We start from the raw sequence: 18,670 nt of genomic DNA on the forward strand, positions 1-18,670 counted from the left end.
CTTAGAGACACTTAAACTGCAAACCACGACAACAAGTTGATGACTTTACACTGTGGATAGCTTTCCTCAAGATGTCAGAACAAGACTATCAATCATGATGACACTCTTACCTCTCTTAATTTGTCCTTGCTTATGCCTGTCTCCTTTGCTTCCTAGAATAATGCTGTACTTGGGATTTCACAAGAAGTAATTTTGAGAGTAAGTTAATAGTGTCAGATATATCACATCAACCACACTTTTTTTTTTAAAGATGCAGTTTTTCTCTTGTTTCCCATGCTGGAGTGCAATGGTACAATCTTGGCTCACCACAACCTCCGTCTCCTGGGTTCCAGTGATTCTCTTGCTTTAGCCTCCCTAGTAGTTGGGATTACAGGCATGCACCACCACACCCGGATAATTTTGTATTTTCAGTAGAGACAGGGTTTCTACATGTTGGACAGGCTGGTCTTGAACTCCCAACCTCAGGTGATCCACACACCTTGGCTTCCCCAAGTGCTGGGATTACAGGCGTGAGCCACCACAACTGGCCCACACATTTTTATATAACAAGAGATCCTTTAGTCCACCCAAAGGCTGATGTTAGCCGCATCTTTAACACAAAATTTTCTTCAAATGTATGGAGTTTTTTTTAGGCTTCCACTTCTATACTTGCCTATTCTTCTCACACCGTTTTAATTTAACATAGACATGCAATGCTAGAAAATAGAATTGCTCTCTACCAGCTTAACGGGGGAGCCTGTACAGTTTCTGACACCTCTTGTTGCACATGGATAAATACATCGGGTATTATAGATACTCAGTTGTAAAAATCAACAAATATGCTGCCTGGTTAAAATGACTAGACTCTTCTGGCTTCTTCTTTGATCTATTCTATTGTAGTTGGTTTGCATCTTGCCTAAGGTGCATATTCCAAACTCTTGATATTTTCATCCTGACAGTCATACTGGTAGTCTCTCTCATGTGGTGCAATCTACGAACATTTTTATTTGTGTGCAAATATTTGTGTGCAGCCATTCTTCAAGTATCCAATTGTTTCTCTTGGGCTGCAATTCAAAAACTCAAAGAAATGTGTGGTTTATGAGCCAGGGGCAGTGGCTCACATCTGTAATCCCAGCAATTTGGGGGGCAAAGGCGGGCGGATCACAAGGTCAGGAGTTCGAGATCAGCCTGATCCATATGGTGAAACCCTGTCTCTACTAAAAATATAAAAATTAGCCGGGAGTGGTGGCGCCCATCTGCAGTCCTGTAGGGAGACCCCCGGAAACCATTGCTATGGAATAAAAGATAAAATGCTCCTGATTATTGTAAATATAAAATTGCATGCAGGATTGTGTAAAGACAATGCCAGGTTGGGCTGCCACAATGAGCGAACAGCACGTGATGTGCTTCCCCCTGCAGAGAGCCTATAAATGGACCTGTAGTCAGGAAGGTTTCACATCACCAAGATTCCTATCCCAGAAAAGCAGATGTTCGTAGCTCTGGGAATGGAATGCAACCCTTGTGGAGACCTTATAAATGGACATATGAGGGGCACCTGTTCATACGGATAAGATAAGGTTATAAACACCCTTATCTTGACATGGCTCTTCTAGGTCTCTTTAGGGTTAAGGCATACTCCCTTCTGAGAATTTTTTGGTGTAACCGTTTCTCTAGCTTCACTTCCTGTTTCTATTGATTGTTTGCAACCAGCTTTTCCTGCAACTGTTACTGCTGATTAGTATCTTGCTAATCATATGATATGGATAGACTGTGTTTCTGTTTTAAGGCTCTGTTAGAAATTGCTGATGCACATACTATGTTGCAAATTATTATCTCTGTATACTGTACTTCTGCATACCGATGTTATGCTAAAGAATTATTTCATCCCCATGTGACCATCTCACCTCAGATTCAAACGACCCTAAATCCCTCACTAACCTACCCCCGCCCTCACTAAACTTAATAATAAATGCTGGTATATCCAGTGCATTGGTGGCATCACAGGACCATAAGGCAATGACACCGCTGGACCCATCTTTCACTATCTTCTGTGCGTCTTTTATTTCTTGACCTGCTAATCTGCCTGGGAACAAAGAAAGAGCCCTGTTGCATTGTGGGTTGCTGGCCAGATCCCACAATACAATCCCAGCGACTTGGGATGCTGAGGCGGGAGAATCACTTGAACCCAGAAGGTGGAGGCTGTGGTGAGCCGAGATCATGCCACTGAACTCCAGTCTGGGCCACAGAGCAAGACTCCATCTTAAAAAATAAAAAAGGTGGGGGTATGGCGCCAAGATGGCCGAGTAGGAACACCACCAGCCTCCATATCCCAGCATGAGCAAAACAGAAGATGGGTGATTTCTGCATTTCCAACTGAGGTACGGGGTTCATCTCACTGGGGCATGTCAGACAGTAGGTACAGGACAGTGAGTGCAGCCCAGCGAGTGAGAGCTGAAGCAGGGTGAGGCATCACCTCACCCAGGAAGCACAAGGAGTAAGGGAATTTCCATTCCTAGCCAAGGGAAACCGTGGCACACAACACCTGGAAAATCGGGTCACTCCCACCATAATACTGCAATTTACCAGGGGTCTTAGCAAATCGCAGACCAGGAGATTGTATCCTGCCCCTGGCTCAGAGTGTCCCTCATTGCTAGCACAGCAGTCTGAGAACGAACTGCAAGGCAGCAGTGAGACTAGGGAAGGGGTGCCTGCCATTGCTGAGACTTAAGTAGGTAAACAAAGCAGCCAGGAAGCTTGAAGTGGGTGGAGCCCACCGCAGCTCAAGGAGGCCTGTCTGCCTCTGTAGACTCCACCTCTGGGGACAGGGCATAGCCAAACAAAAGGCAGCAGAAACCTCTGCCCATGTAAATGTCCCTGTCTGACAGCTTTGAAGAGAGTAGGGGTTCTCCCAGCATGGAGTTTGGAATCTGAGAACGGACACACTGCCTGCTCAAGTGGGTACCTGACCCCTGAGTAGCTAAACTGGGAGACATCCAAACTAGGGGCAGACTGACACCTCACACCTCACACAGCTGGGTACACCTCTGAGATGAAGTTTCCAGAGGAATGATCAGACAGCAACATTGGCTGTTCAGCAATATTCACTCTTCTGCAGTCTCTGCTGCTGATATCCAGGGAAAAAGGGTCTGGAGCGGACCTCAAGCAAACTCCAACAGACCTGCAGCTGAGGGTCCCAAATGTTAGAAGGAAAGCTAACAAACAGAAAGGACATCCACACCAAAACCCCCTCTGTATGTCACCATCATCAAAGACCAAAGGTACATAAAACCACAAAGATGGGGAAAGAGCAGTGCAGAAAAGTTAAAAATTCTAAAAATCAGAGTGCCTCTCCCCCTCCAAAGGAACATAGCTCCTCGCCAGCAACGGAACAAAACTGGACAGAGAATGACTTTGACAAGTTGAGAGAAGAAGGCTTCAGACAATCAAACTTCTCCGAGCTAAAGGAGGAAGTACGAACCCAGCGCAAAGAAACTAAAAACCTTGAAAAAAGATTTGACGAATGACTACCTAGAATAACCAATGTAGAGAAGTCCTTAAACGACCTGATAGAAATGAAAACTATGAAAAGAGAACTACATGATAAATGCCCAAGCTTCAGTAACCAACTCGATCAACTGGAAGAAAAGGTATCAGTGATTGAAGATCAAATGAATGAAATGAAGCGAGAAGAGAAGTTTAGAGAAAAAAGAGTAAAAAGAAATGAACAAAGCCTCCAAAAAACATGGGAGTATGTGAAACGACTAAATCTACTTCTGATTTGTGTACCTGAAAGTGATGGGGAGAATGGAACCAAGTGGGAAAACACTCCGCAGGATATTATCCAGGGGAACATCCTAGCAAGACAAGCCTAGCAAGGCAGAACAACCTAGCAAGGCAGGCCAACATTCAAATTCATGAAATACAGAGAATGCCAAAAAGATACTCCTCGAGAAGAGCAACTACAAGACACATAATTGTCAGACTCACCAAAGTTGAAATGAAGGAAAAAATGTTAAGGGCAGCCAGACAGAAAGATCGGCTTACCCACAAAGGGAAGCCATCAGACTAACAGTGGATCTGTCGGCAGAAAATCTACAAGCCAGAAGAGACTGGGGGCCAATATTCAACACTCTTAAAGAAAAGAATTTTCATCCCACAATTTCATATCTAGCCAAACTAAGCTTCAAAAGTGAAGGAGAAAAAATCCTTTACAGACAAGCAAATGCTTAGAGATTTTGTCACCACCAGGCCTGCCCTACAAGAGATCCTGAAGGAAGCACTAAACATGGAAAGGAACAACTGGTACCAGCCACTGCAAAAACATGCCAAAATGTAAAGACCATCGATGCTAGGAAGAAACCGGAACAACTGAGCAAAATAACCAGCTAGCATCATGACAGGATCAAGTTCACACATAACAATATTAACCTTAAATGTAAATGGGCTAAATGCTCCCATTAAAAGACACAGACTGACAAATTGGATAAAGAGTCAAGACCTATCTGCGTGCTATATTCAGGACACTCATCTCACATACAGAGACACACATAGGCTCAAAATAAAGGAATGGAGGAAGATCTACCAAGCAAATGGAAAGCAAAAAAAAGGAGGGGTTGCAATCCTAGTCTCTGATAAAACAGACTTTAAACCAATGAAGATCAAAAGAGACAAAGAAGGCCATTACATAATGATAAAGGGATCAATTCAACAAGAAGAGCTAACAATCCTAAATATATATGCACCCAATACAGGAGCACCCAGATGCATAAAGCACACCCTTAGAGACTTGCAAAGAGACTTAGACTCCCACACAATAATAATGGGAGATTTTATCACCCCACTGTCAACATTAGACAGATCAATGAGACAGAAAGTTAACAAGGATATCTAGGAATTGAACTCAACTCTGCACCAAGTGGACCTAATAGACATCGACAGAACTCTCCACCCCAAATCAACAGAATATACATTCTTCTCAGCACCACATCACACTCATTTGAAAATTGACCACATAGTTGGAAGTAAAGCATTCCTAAGCACATGTAAAAGAACAGAAATTATAACAAACTGTCTCTCAGACCACAGTGCTATCAAACTAGAACTCAGGATTAAGAAACTCACTCAAAACCACAAAACTACATGGAAACTGAATAACCTGCTCCTGAATGACTACTGGGTACATAACGAAATGAAGGCAGAAATAAAGATGTTCTTTGAAACCAATGAGAACAAAGATACAACATACCAGAATCTTTGGGACACATTTAAAGCAGTGTGTAGAGGGAAATTTATAGCACTAAATGCCCATAAGAGAAAGCAGGAAAGATCCAAAATTGATGCCCTAACATCACATCACAATTAAAAGAACTAGAGAAACAAGAGCAAACTCATTCAAAGCTAGCAGAAGGCAAGAAATAACTAAGATCAGAACAGAACTGAAGGATATAGAGACACAAAAAATCCCTTCAAAAAATCAATGAATCCAGGAGTTGGTTTTTTTGAAAAGATCAACAAAATTGATTGACTGCTAGCAAGACTAATAAAGAAGAAAAGAGAAGAATCAAATAGACACAATAAAAAACGATAAGGGGGATATCACCACCAATCCCACAGAAATACAAACGACCATCAGAGAATACTATAAACACCTCTACTCAAATAAACTAGAAAAACAAGAAGAAATGGATAAATTCCTGGACACATACACTCTCCCAAGACTAAACCAGGAAGAAGTTGAATCCCTGAATAGACCAATAACAGGCTCTGAAATTGAGGCAATAATTCGTAGCCTACTAACAAAACAAGTACAGGACCAGATGAATTCACAGCTGAATTCCACCAGAGGTACAAGGAGGAGCTGGTACCATTACTTCTGAAACTATTCTAATCAATAGAAAAAGAGGGAATCCTCCCCAACTCAATTTATGAGGCCAACATCATCCTGATACCAAAGCCTGGCAGAGACACAACAAAAAAAGAGAATTGTTGAGCAATATCCCTGATGAACATTGATGCAAAAATCCTCAATAAAATACTGGCAAACCAAATCCAGCAGCACATCAAAAACCTTATCCACCATGATCAAGTGGGCTTCATCTCTGGGATGCAAGGCTGGTTCAACAGATGCAAATCAATAAATGTAATCCAGCATATAAACGGAACCAAAGACAAAAACCACATGATTTTCTCAACAGATGCAAAAAGGCCTGTGACAAAATTCAACAGCCCTTCATGCTAAAAACTCTCAATAAATTCGGTATTGATGGAACGTATCTCAACATAATAAGAGCTATTTATGACAAACCCACAGCCAATATCATACTGAATGGGCAGAAACTGGAAGCATTCCCCTTGAAAACTGGAACAAAACAGGGATGCCCTCTCTCACCACTCCTATTCAACATAGTGTTGGAAGTTCTGGTCAGGGCAATCAGGCAAGAGAAAGAAATCAAGGGTATTCAATTAGGAGAAAAGGAAGTCAAATTGTCCCTGTTTGCAGATGACATGATTGTATATTTAGAAAACCCCATCGTCTCAGCCCAAAATCTCCTTAAGCTGATAAGCAATTTCAGCAGATTCTCAGGTTACAAAATCAATGTGCCAAAGTCACAAGCATTCTTATACACCAATAACAGACAAACAGAGAGCCAAATCATGAATGAACAACCACTCACAACTGATTCAAAGAGAATAAAATACCTAGGAATTCAACTTACAACGGATGTGAAGGACCTCTTCAAGGAGAACTACAAACCACGGCTCAATGAAATAAAAGAGGACACAAACAAATGGAAGAACATTCCATGCTCACGGATTGGAAGAATCAATATCATGATAATGGCCATACTTCCCAAGGTAATTTATAGATTCAATGCTATCCCCATTAAGAATACCAATGACTTTCTTCACAGAATTGGAAAAAAAAAAAAAACTACTTTAAAGTTCATATGAAACCAAAAAAGAGCCTGTATTGCAAAGACTATCCTAAGGCAAAAGAACAAAGCTGGAGGCATCAGGCTACCTGACTTCCAACTATACCACAAGGCTACAGTAACCACAACAGCACAATAGCAAAAACGTGGAACTAACCCAAATGTCCATCAATGACAGACTGGATTAAGAAAATGTGGCCCATATACACCATGGAATACTATGCAGCCATAAAAAAGGATAAGTTAATGGGTTTGTAGGGACATGGATGTAGCTGGAAACCATCATTCTCAGCAAACTATCGCAAGAAAAGAAAATCAAACGCTGCATGTTCTCACTCATAGGTGGAAACTGAACAATGAGAACACTTGGACATAGGAAGGGGAACATCACACACTAGGGTCTATTGTGGGGTGGCAGAAGGGGGGAGGGATAACATTAGGAGATATACCTAATGTAAATGACAAGTTAATGGGTGCAGCACACCAACATGGCACATGTATACATATGTACAAAACCTACACGTTGTGCACATGTACCCTAGAACATAAAAGTATAAAAAAATTTTTTAAAAGACAAAGGAAATTTTTAAAAAAAGAAATGATGGAAGCCCAAAATTACGGTTGTTGAGACTAATGCTCATTCATTAAGTATTGATCATATTCTCACCTAAGTGAGAGTACAGACACTCCAAAATAGAGCCACACAGGCTGGATGCTGCATACTCCCACTGAAATTTTAACAAAGCAGATAGCTCTCAAAACAAATCATATTTTTCTGTAGAAAGAAGATTCTAGTCTACCTGAGTAAGCAGAATAAGGAAGTCCCCTCTGCTTTAACTTTTACCAAAAAAAGTGACCTGAAGCACTCTGATGTTAACCAATCAATTTATTTCTACGGCTTTGTTTACTGATCCGCATTAGACAAAACCCACTGTTTTGTTATTGCATTGCCCAGGGGGAGTCATCACTGTATCTGTAGAGGGAGAGTTGCCCCAAAACATAAATCATAGATAAAACCCAATTACATCTATAACTAAATTAGTTGTAATTTTGTCTTGTCACACATGTTCACAGCAAGCAATGGCCAGAGGAGTCTCTCAGGCTGCATCATTCTCACCCTGACCCTCCTGCCTTTCTCTTTCACTTACAAGGACCTTTATGATGAAACTGGGAGTCACCCAGATAATCCAGAATAAGCTTTCCATCTCAAGATACTCAACTTCATCACCGTTGAACAGTGTTTTGGCCAAGAAAAGTAAATGCATGTGTTCAAAGAGTTAGGATGGTTTTTTTTTTGTTTTTTTGTTTTTTTGTTTTGTGACAGAATTTCACTTATGTTACCCTGACTGGAATGCAGTGGGGTGGTCTCAGTTCACTGCAACCTCCACCTCCCAGGTTCAAATGATTCTCCTGCCTCAGCCTCCCAAGTAGCTGGGATTACAGGTGCCCGCCACCACGCCCAGCTAATTTTTGCATTATTAGTAGAAACAGGGTTTCACCATATTGGCAAGGCTGGTCTCGAACTCCTGACCTCGTGATTTGCCCATCTCCACCTCCCAAAGTGCCGGGATTACAGGCGTGAGCCACCGCACCCAACCCGGATTTTTAAGAGGCCATTATTCTGTGTCATACAGGTCACTTTCATAAACAGTACCCACAACAAAAATACATTTTGCCTTCCTTACATGTCTCACTTTTCTGTCTGCACAAACCACAGTGAAACATACTAGCTCTGCTATGAAGTGGCTGGATGACCCTAGGAAACTCATTTGACCTCCCTCAGGCTCTTTCCTCATCCGCAGTGTAAGGCTGACTCTTACTGCATCAGAAAATGATAGTGGAAGAGTAAATTAACATGTGCAAGACATTAGTCACAGAGCCTGGTCCCTGATGAGCCCTCAGTAAACATTCCTTTCCATCTTTTCCTTTCACAGTCTCATTTTTCTTGCTCTCACCCATCTCCTTCAGCTCCTTTCTCTTCAGGAACTTTCTCAGTCTAACCTGCCAATTAAAGAAGCCACACTAACCATTCTCTCATGACTCTGATGGTATGTTCTTGTGATAGAGTCTGCTATCCACTCAAGGCAATGGGTATTATTTATATGGAGAGGTCTGTTTGCAACAACAAATCATTTTTATGTTCACACAAAATTTATCCACGATTTCTCTTAACTTACACATACCAGTCTCAACTCTACCCTGTTATTTCATACATGTACTTCATTATTTTTCAGTCTTTCTCCTTACACCTTAAAAATTAGGATAGTACAAAAACAGAAAAAATTGGCCTGGGCTGCAAGAGGGTATTCTTTAGCAAGATGAATCCTTTTTTTTCAAGATGAATGCTATCTGCAAGGCAGTCCTGAAGCCCATTTCTGGGTTTGGCTTACGTCAAAGCCATTCCACTCTAGGACACATTCTTAGATTCCCAGGAGATAATGATTGCCACAGAAGCCACACTCACTCTGAGAATTCCTACTGTTGGGTAAAGGAATGTTTACAGAATATTGTGCATCAGTTACTTCTCCTAAATTCTTCTACTCCCGGAAGTTAAGCTCCCCCACTAACCGGCTTCATCTCCAGCTGGCCTGAATGGACCCTGACTGGAAAGTACCTCCCCACTCTGGATGGCCAGGGTGGCACTTTTGCCTATTCCCAAAATGATAATAGCTCACACACTGATGCAGCACTCACTATGCACCAGGCTCTATCCTAAGAGCTTTTCATGTAGCTACAGTCCTGACAAAAACATCCTAAGTGCCACCATCACCACTTTTACAGACTAAAAAAATAAAAACTGTGGCAGAGAAGTATATGCCCACTGTCACCTAACTCCATAATTTAACCTCATCCTCCACTTCATCTGGTAAGAGGACACTCTAAGATTTACAAGGTCTCCTGAATGACATCCACCTTCAAAAATGATTTTTGTCCCATTTCCTTTCAGGATTTCACAGCCAGCATTTCATTTTCTGTCTCATGCTTCACCTATGCACCTGTTCCCTAACACTACACTCACAACTGCAAAGCCCTGCATAAAAGCTAGCTTTTAGAAACCTCAATCTTTTTTTGGAAAAAAGAAAGGCCAGTCTCACAAAAAGTCATTTTTTATTCTATCGTCAACTATTTGCATGGCCGTTCTCTGGCCATAAACAAGTGCATTGGAAACAGAAAGTGTAATGAGAAGAAAGTAGGAGGAGGGTGAGTGTCTAGATAGACACACAGGGAAAATATTCCAAATCCAGAAAAATTCATAAAATGCACCCAGGGAGTGTGGCTTTGAGCAATGACAGCCCCACCTGCCATGTTCCACAGCTGTTGGCCTCTTACTTCCTTGTCAATCTGCCCTTCCTGGTCTTGCTTTCTTAGACCAGTACAAACAACCTGAGAGCTGGGGTCAGATGAAAGCACACAGCACTGAGTGGTAGGGTTGGGAAAGCCAGAAAAGGAAGAAGAGTGTTTGACTCATGAAGACCTGACTCACCTAGGTACGTATCACCTAGGCAGGCAATAGATTCCTGAAGGGCTTTGCAGGACTCATGGTGGTTATCCAGAGTGACTGACTGAGGCAAGGGTCTTGACCAATTGAGTTTTATAGAGCCAGAGGTTGAAGGTGCACCCAGGGAAAACATGAGTCGCAAAAAACCTCAGTGGCTTGTGTTCTCTCTGAAGAGGTTTCTGGAGGCTTAGTATTTATACATTTGATTAAAGGGGAGAAGGCAGGTAGGAAGAGATGGAGGGGGCAGAAAAACAATTGATCTAATCTTGTCTTCTTCTGTGCCTCAGAAAATAAATATTATCAGAATGAGAGTTAAAATACTTCAGTTTTAGGAGCTAGATTTTGATTGCTCACCTAAAGTTACAATCAGCATGTCTTTCTTTTATGAAGAAATATACATCTTGAAAGGTTTTGAAGCCAAGAAAAAATTTTTTTCAGTCAATCATCCGGAGATGCCTGAGATCTTTGGCTTTTCTGTTCACCCCATTCTTTTTCTTTTCTTTCTTTCTTAAGAGAAACAACCTTGCTCTGTCACCTAGACTAGAGAGTACTCACTGCAGCCTTGAACTCCCGGACTGAAGCGGTCCTCCCACCTCAGCCTCCCAAGTGTCTGAGACTATAGGCATGTACCACTGCACCTGGCTAATTTGACTTATTTTGTTTTGTAAAGATGTGGTCTCCCTTTGTTGCTTAGGCTGGTTTTAAACTCCTGGTTTCAAGTGATCCTCCTGCCTTGGACTCTCAAAGTGCTGGGATTACAGGCCTGTGCCAGCACACCTGGCCCCTCAATTCTTCAAAAGCTCTCAGAGAAAGCATTGTAGAAGACCTTTGTGGCTGTATGTTTCATCTGATCTTACATGACTAGGAAGACTCATTCTTAAGAAGTCACATCCCATGGAAAAGGGGATGAAAACAATCAGAAAAGAGCAAAGGGAAGTCACAGCAACAAAGGGACAGTATAATCCTGGAACCTTATTAAAGTCACACAACTGCTGCTTTAATTAGAGTAATTTGTTTGGCAAATATTGCTCTAACACTTTCAGTTGTATGTTGGCTCACCTGTAATGTCTGGAGCAGTCTATAGACTAGGTTTTCTAGAGTTTCTGAAGCATCTTTCAATTGCAATGTCAATCTGACACAACTCTCTGAATTGCAGTCTGAATCCAGTGTTCATGTCCACCTTTTGTGTAGTCTACACATCAGCAGGCATAAAAATTGTTTATATAAAAGTTGCTATGATTTCTCCAGAAGTTTGTATAAGTCATCTAGTTTCAGCTTTCAAATCTTTTTAATCTATCCATCTTTTAATCTGTTCATCTGACAAAAGGCTAATCTCCAAAATCTACAAGAAACTTAAACAAATTTACAAGAAAAAAAAAATAGACAACCTCATCAAAATGTGGGTGAAGCACATGAACAGACACTTCTCAAAATAAGACATTTATGTGACCAATAAACATATGAAAAAAAGCTCATCATCATTGGTCATTAGAGACATGCAAATCAAAACCACAATGACATACCATCTCACGCCAGTTAGAATGGTAATCACTAAAACATCAGGAAACAACAGATGCTGGAGAGGATGTGGGGAAATAGGAATACTTTTACACTGTTGGTGGGAGTGTAAATTAGTTCAACCATTTTGGAAGACAGTGTGGTGATTCCTCAAGGATCTAGAACAAAAAATACCATTTGACCCAGTAATCCCATTACTGGGTATATACCCAAAGGATTATAGATCATTCTACTATAAAGACACACGCACACATATGTTTATTGCGGCACTATTCACAATAGCAAAGACTTGGAACTAACCCAAGTGCCTATCAATGATAGACTGGATAAAGAAAATGTGGTACATCTACACCATGGAATTCGATGCAGCCATAATAAAGGACAAGTTCATGTCCTTTTCAGGGACATGGATGAAGCTGGAAACCACCATTCTCAGCAAACTAACACAAGAACAGAAAACCAAGCACTGTATATTCTCACTCATAAGTGGGAGTTGAACAATGAGAACACATGGACACAGGGAGGGGAACATCATACACTGGGGTCTGTTGGGGGGTGGGGGCCTAGGGGAGGGATAGCATTATCAGAAATACCTAATGTAGATGATGGGTTAATGGGTGCAGCAAAACACCATGGCACGAGTATACTTATGTAACAAACCTGCAGGTTCTGCACATGTAACCCAGAACTTAAAAGTGTAATTTTAAAAAATGATACAAATTTGAAAAGCACAGTTTTTATTTATAATATACCAAAATGGAAGGAAAATGGAAGAAAATTCTGAAACCATTAGTTTTGAAACTTGTAGACAGGAAAAAGTTTATTATTTAGTCCAAATTGAAGGTAAATAAAAAATTCAAAAAAATGAACACATCTAAAATTTAATAACTGTTGTTCTGTTGTTCTCTTCTGAAAAATAATTTTCCCCCTCCTGTTTCCCATTTTTATGAAATAGAAATCATATGGGATCAGTGTATTCCCAAAATAAGTTTGAGTCTTATACCTGGATTGTTTATATAAAGTGCAGCAAGAATGTAGATTCAAGGCCGCTATGAATACATATATGTGTTTCATATATATATATATTTATAAATGTAAGAAAATATATATAGTCTATCATGTAGAATGGCACTAAAGTATATTAATGGCAGCAAATCTGTACAAGTCTGCAGCAGTCTCAATTCTTGTTTCTTCAGAAGACTAAGGATCATAAGGCAGAAGAAGAGACTGAGGCAAGTTTTACAGCAAGAGTGAAAGCTTATTTAAAAGCAAGAGCAGAAATTAAAGAAAGTAAAGTACCCTAAAAACAGGGTCAAACAGGTGATGAGATTTCACGTGTGTGGTTTGACCTTGGACTTAGGCTTTTATATGTTGGCATAATTCTGGGGTCTGCATCTCTTCTCCCCTGATTCTTCCCTTAAAGTGGGCTGTCTGCATGTGCAGTGGCCCACCAGCACTTAAGGGAGCCTGTGTAGTGTGTTTCCTGGAGTACAGTTGGAAAACAGAGACCAAAATAAAAGCTATGTATGTCAATAAAATTGGTTTCCTTATAAAATCCTGTTATAAATTTCTATCATTGTTGTGTTACCTTGGCATCTATTTTTAATCTTCCTTGAACACACCCAAATTTCTCTCTCTCTCTCTCTCTCTCTCTCTCTCTCTCTCTCTTCTTTGAGATGTAAATTTACTACCTACTTTCTCTAAAACTCAGCAAGGGCTTCCTCAGATAAATACTAACTTTTCTATTTACAAAAGCACAATTTAAATCAAACTGTTTTTTTTAATAGTGAGTTATATGGGTTCCATGCTTAACGTTTTAAAATCAAAAATCTAAAGTATTTTTGTCTCCCTCTATCTTTATGTGCACATGTATATGATCTATGTTGTATCACATATATGTATATGTTCAAACCTATGTTTACATATTGTTTATACATGGTATCAAATTAATACAAAAATAAATGAGTACTCATCAATTAAGTAAATAATCCCAAATGCTTTTCAACGCATGTGATTTTAGTAATCTTCAATAATGGAAGAACACCTCAAATGAGCATGCATATCTATCTGCAGCCTCCTAAAAAAAATTATCAGCCAAGAATTTTATATCCAGCAAAACTAAAGTTCATAAATAAATGAAAGATAACAGTCTTTTTCAGACAAACAAATGCTGAGAGAATTTGCCACTACCAAGCCAGCACTATAATAACTGCTAAAAGGAACTCCAAATCTTGAAACAAATCCTGGAAACACATCAACACAGAACCTGTTTAAGCATGAATCTCACAGGACCTATAAAACAAAAATACAGTAAATAAATGAATAAAACCAAGGTATTCAGGCAACAAATAGCAGGATGAATGGAAAGTACCTCACATCTCAATGCTAACATTGAATGTAAGTGGTCTAAATGCTCCACTTAGAAGATATAGAATTGCAGAATTGATAATAATGCACCAAGCGAGTATCTGCTGCCCTCAAGAGACTCCTCTAACCATAAAGGGTCATACAAACTTAAGGTAAAAGGGTAGAAGAAGATACCCCATGCAAATGGCCACAAAAGTGAGCAGGAGTAACTATTCTTATATCAGAAAAAACTAACTTTAAAGCAACAGCAGTTAAAAAGGACAACGAGGGATATTATATAATAATAAAAGGATTTGTCCAACAGGAAAATATCACAATCCTAAATATACATGCACCTAACACTGCAGCTCCCAAATTTATATAACTATCACTATTAGATCTAAGAAATGAGATAGACAGTAACACAATAATAGTGAGGGACTTCAGTACTCCACTGACAGCACTAGACAGGTCAAGACAGAAAATCAAGAAAGAAACAATGGATTTAAACTATGCCCTAGAGCAAATAGGCTTAAGACATATTTACAGAATATTCTGCCCAACAACCATAGGATATACATTCTATTCATCAGCACAAGGAACTTTCTTCAAGATAGGCCATATGATAGAACACAAAACAAGTCTCAATAAATTTAAGAAAATTGAAATTATATGAAGTGCTCTCTCAGACAACAGTAGAATAAAACTGGAAATCAACTCCAAAAGAAACTTTCAAAACCATGCAAACACATGGAAATTAAATGACTTGTTCGTGAATGATCATTGGGTCAAATACGAAATCAAGATGGAAATTTTAAAATTCTTTGAACTGAACAGTAGTGATGTATCCTATCAAAACATCTGGAATAATGCAAGGAGTGTGCTGAAAGTCCATAGCTTTAAATGCCTACATCAAAAAGACTGAAAGAGCACAAATAGACAGACTAAGGTTACATTTTTAGAAATTCAAGAAACAAGAACACACCAAAGCCAAACCCAGCAGAAGAGAGAAAATAACCAAGATCAGAGCAGAACTAAATGAAATTGAAACAAAATAATACAAAATATAAACAAAGACCATTGACAAGATTAACCAAGAAAAGAAGAGAGAAGAGCCAAATAAGCTTATTTAGAAATGAAATGGGAGTTATTACCACCAACGCCACAGAAGTACAAAAGATCATTCAAAGGTACTATGAACACATTTATGTGCATAAACTAGAAAACCTAGAGGGGATGAATAAATTCCTGGAAACATAAAACCCTCCTAGATTAAATCAGAAAGAATTAGAAACCCTGAACAGACCAACAAACGGAAAAGACAATTTAAAAATTTACAACAAAACAAATTCCAGGACCAGAAAGAGTCACAGCTGACTTCTACCAGACATTCAAAGAAGAGTTGGTACCAATTCATTTGACACTATTCCACATGCTAGAAAAAGATGGAATTCTCCCTAAATCATTCTATGAAGCCAGTATCACCCTAATAACAAAACCAGAAAAGGAAATAACAAAGAAAACTACAAACCAATATCCCTGATGCACACAGATGCAGAAATTCTTAACAAAATACTAGCTAACTGAATCCAACAGCACATCAAAAACATAATCCACCATGATCAAGTAGGTTTCATATTAGGGATGCAGGAATGGTTCTACATACACAAGTCAATAAATGTGGTACAACACATAAACAGAATTTTAAAATCACATGATCCTCTCAATAGACACTGAAAAGGTACTTGACAACATGGAGCATCACTTTATGATTAAAACTCTCAGCAAAATTGGCACAAAAACCCACAGCCAACATAATACTGAATGAGAAAAAGTTGAAAGCATTCACTCTCAGCGGGGGAACAACACAAGGATGGCCACTCTCAACAATTTTATTCAACAGAGTACTGAAAGACCTAGCCAAATCAATCAAACAAGGGAAATAAATAAAGGGCATCCAAATTGGTAAAGAGGAAGTAAAACAGTCACTGTTTGCTGATAATATAATTGTATACCTAGAAGACGCTCAAGATCCCTCCAAGTGACCAAGCAGAGAACTAGTTCAACCATTATGGAAAACAGTATGGCGATTCCTCAAGGATCTAGAACTAGGTGTACCATATGACCCAGCCATCCCTTTACTGGGTATATACCCAAAGGATTCTAAATCATGCTGCTATAAAGACACATGCACACGTATGTTTATTGCGGCACTATTCAAAATAGCAAAGATTTGGAATCAACCCAAATGTCCATCAGTGACAGACTGGATTAAGAAAATGTGGCACATATACACCATGGAATACTATGCAGCCATAAAAAAGGATGAGTTTGTGTCCTTTGTAGGGACATGGATGCAGCTGGAAACCATCATTCTTAGCAAACTATCACAAGAACAGAAAACCAAACACCACATGTTCTCACTCATAGGTGGGAACTGAACAATGAGGTCACTTGGACTCGGGAAGGGGAACATCACACACCGGGGCCTATCATGGGGAGGGGGGAGGGGGGAGGGATTGCATTGGGAGTTATACCTGATGTAAATGACGAGTTGATGGGTGCACCACAGCAAGATGGCACAAGTATACATATGTAACAAACCTGCACGTTATGCACATGTACCCTAGAACTTAAAGTATAATAAAAAAATAAAAAATAAAAATAAAAAAATAAAAAATAAATTAAAAAAATAAAAAAAAATAAAAAGAACTGAACCCCTTTTACAACAGCAGTTTTAAAGAAATAATAACTAGGAATATATCTAAACAAGAAGGTGAAAGACCTCAAGAAAAACTACAAAACATTGCTGAAAGAAATCATAGATGATGCAAAATATGAAAATGCACCCCTTGCTCATCGATGAATAGAATCATTGTTGTGATAATGACCACACTGACAAAAGCAATCTACAAACTCAATTCAATTCCCATTAAAATGCCACCATCATTCTTCACAGAGCTAGAAAAAAACAATTCAAAAATTCGTATGGAACCAAACAAGAGCCAACATACCCAAAGCAAGACTAAGCAAAAGAACAAATCTGATGGTGTCACATCACCTGACTTCAAACAATACTCTAAGTCCATAGTCACCAAAACAGCATGGTGCTGGTATAAAAATAGGCACATAGACCAATGGAACAGAATACAGATCCCAGAAATAAACCTAAATACTTACTGCCTACTTATCTTTGACAAAGCAAACAAAAACATAAAATGGGTAAAGGACACCTTATCCAACAAATGGTGCTGAAATAATTGGCAAGTCGAATGTAGAATAAAACTGGATCCCCATCTCTCACCTTATACAAAAATCAACTCAAGATAAATCAAGGACTTAAATCTAAGACCTGAAACTATAAAAATTCTAGAAAATGACATTGGAAAAACCATTCTGGACATTGGCTTAGGCAAAAAGTTCATGACCAAGAACCCAAAAGCAAATGCAACAAAAGCAAAAATAAATAGGTGAGATTAATTAAACTGAAGACCTTCTGCACAGCAAAGCAACAGTTAGCAGACTAAACATATAACCCACAGAGTGAAAGAAAATCTTCACAATCTATACATCTGAAAGATAACCATATCCAGAAACTACAAGAAACTCAAAACAAATTGGCAAACAATCCCATTAAAAAGTGGGCTAAGTACATGAATAAACAATTCTCAAAACAAGATAAACAAATGGATAACAAACATATGAAAAAACGCTCAGTTTCACTAATGATCGGGGAAATGCAAATCAAAACCACAATGTGATACCATCTTACTCCTGCAAGAATGCTCATAATCAAAAAATGAAAAAATAATAGTTGTTGGCCAGGCATGATGGCTTACACCTGTAATCCCAACACTTTGGGAGACCAAGATGGGCAGATCACTTAAGGTCCGGGGTTTGACACCAGCATGTACAACATGGTGAAACCCTATCTCTACTAAAAATGCAAAAAAATTACCCTGGTGAAGTGGCACATGCCTGTAATCCCAGCTACTCCAGTGGCTGAGGCAGAAGAATGGCTTGAACCCAGGAGGCAGAAGTTACAGTGAGCCAAGATCATGCCACTGCTCTCCAACCTGGGTGAAAGAGCAAGACTCCATCCATCTCAAAAATAAATAAATAAAAATAATAGATGTTGATGTGGAAGCGGTGAAAAGGGAACACGTCTACACTGCTGGTGGGAATGTAAACTATAAATGAGTGGATAAAGAAATTGTGGTATGTATATGATTGAATACTACTCAGCCATAAAAGGAAGGAATTAACGGCATTCGCAGCAACCTGGAAGAAACTGGAGACTATTATTCTAAGTGACGTAACTCAGGAATGAAAACCAAACACTGGATGTTCTCACTCATAAGTGGGAGCTAAGCTATGAGGATGCAAAGGCATAACA

At 39.4% G+C, this 18,670-nt stretch overlaps 1 long non-coding RNA gene across 3 annotated transcripts in view; it reads right to left on the minus strand.

The window, feature by feature from the left end:
• The window catches only part of LOC140711854 (uncharacterized), a 591,910-nt gene that overhangs the window by 308,493 nt on the left and 264,747 nt on the right, over window positions 1–18,670 (minus strand). The gene's annotated exons all lie outside the window — the stretch shown is intronic.

The sequence above is a fragment of the Chlorocebus sabaeus genome, chromosome 6 (assembly GCF_047675955.1).
Source record: "Chlorocebus sabaeus isolate Y175 chromosome 6, mChlSab1.0.hap1, whole genome shotgun sequence".
NCBI classification, from domain to species: Eukaryota; Metazoa; Chordata; class Mammalia; order Primates; family Cercopithecidae; genus Chlorocebus; species Chlorocebus sabaeus.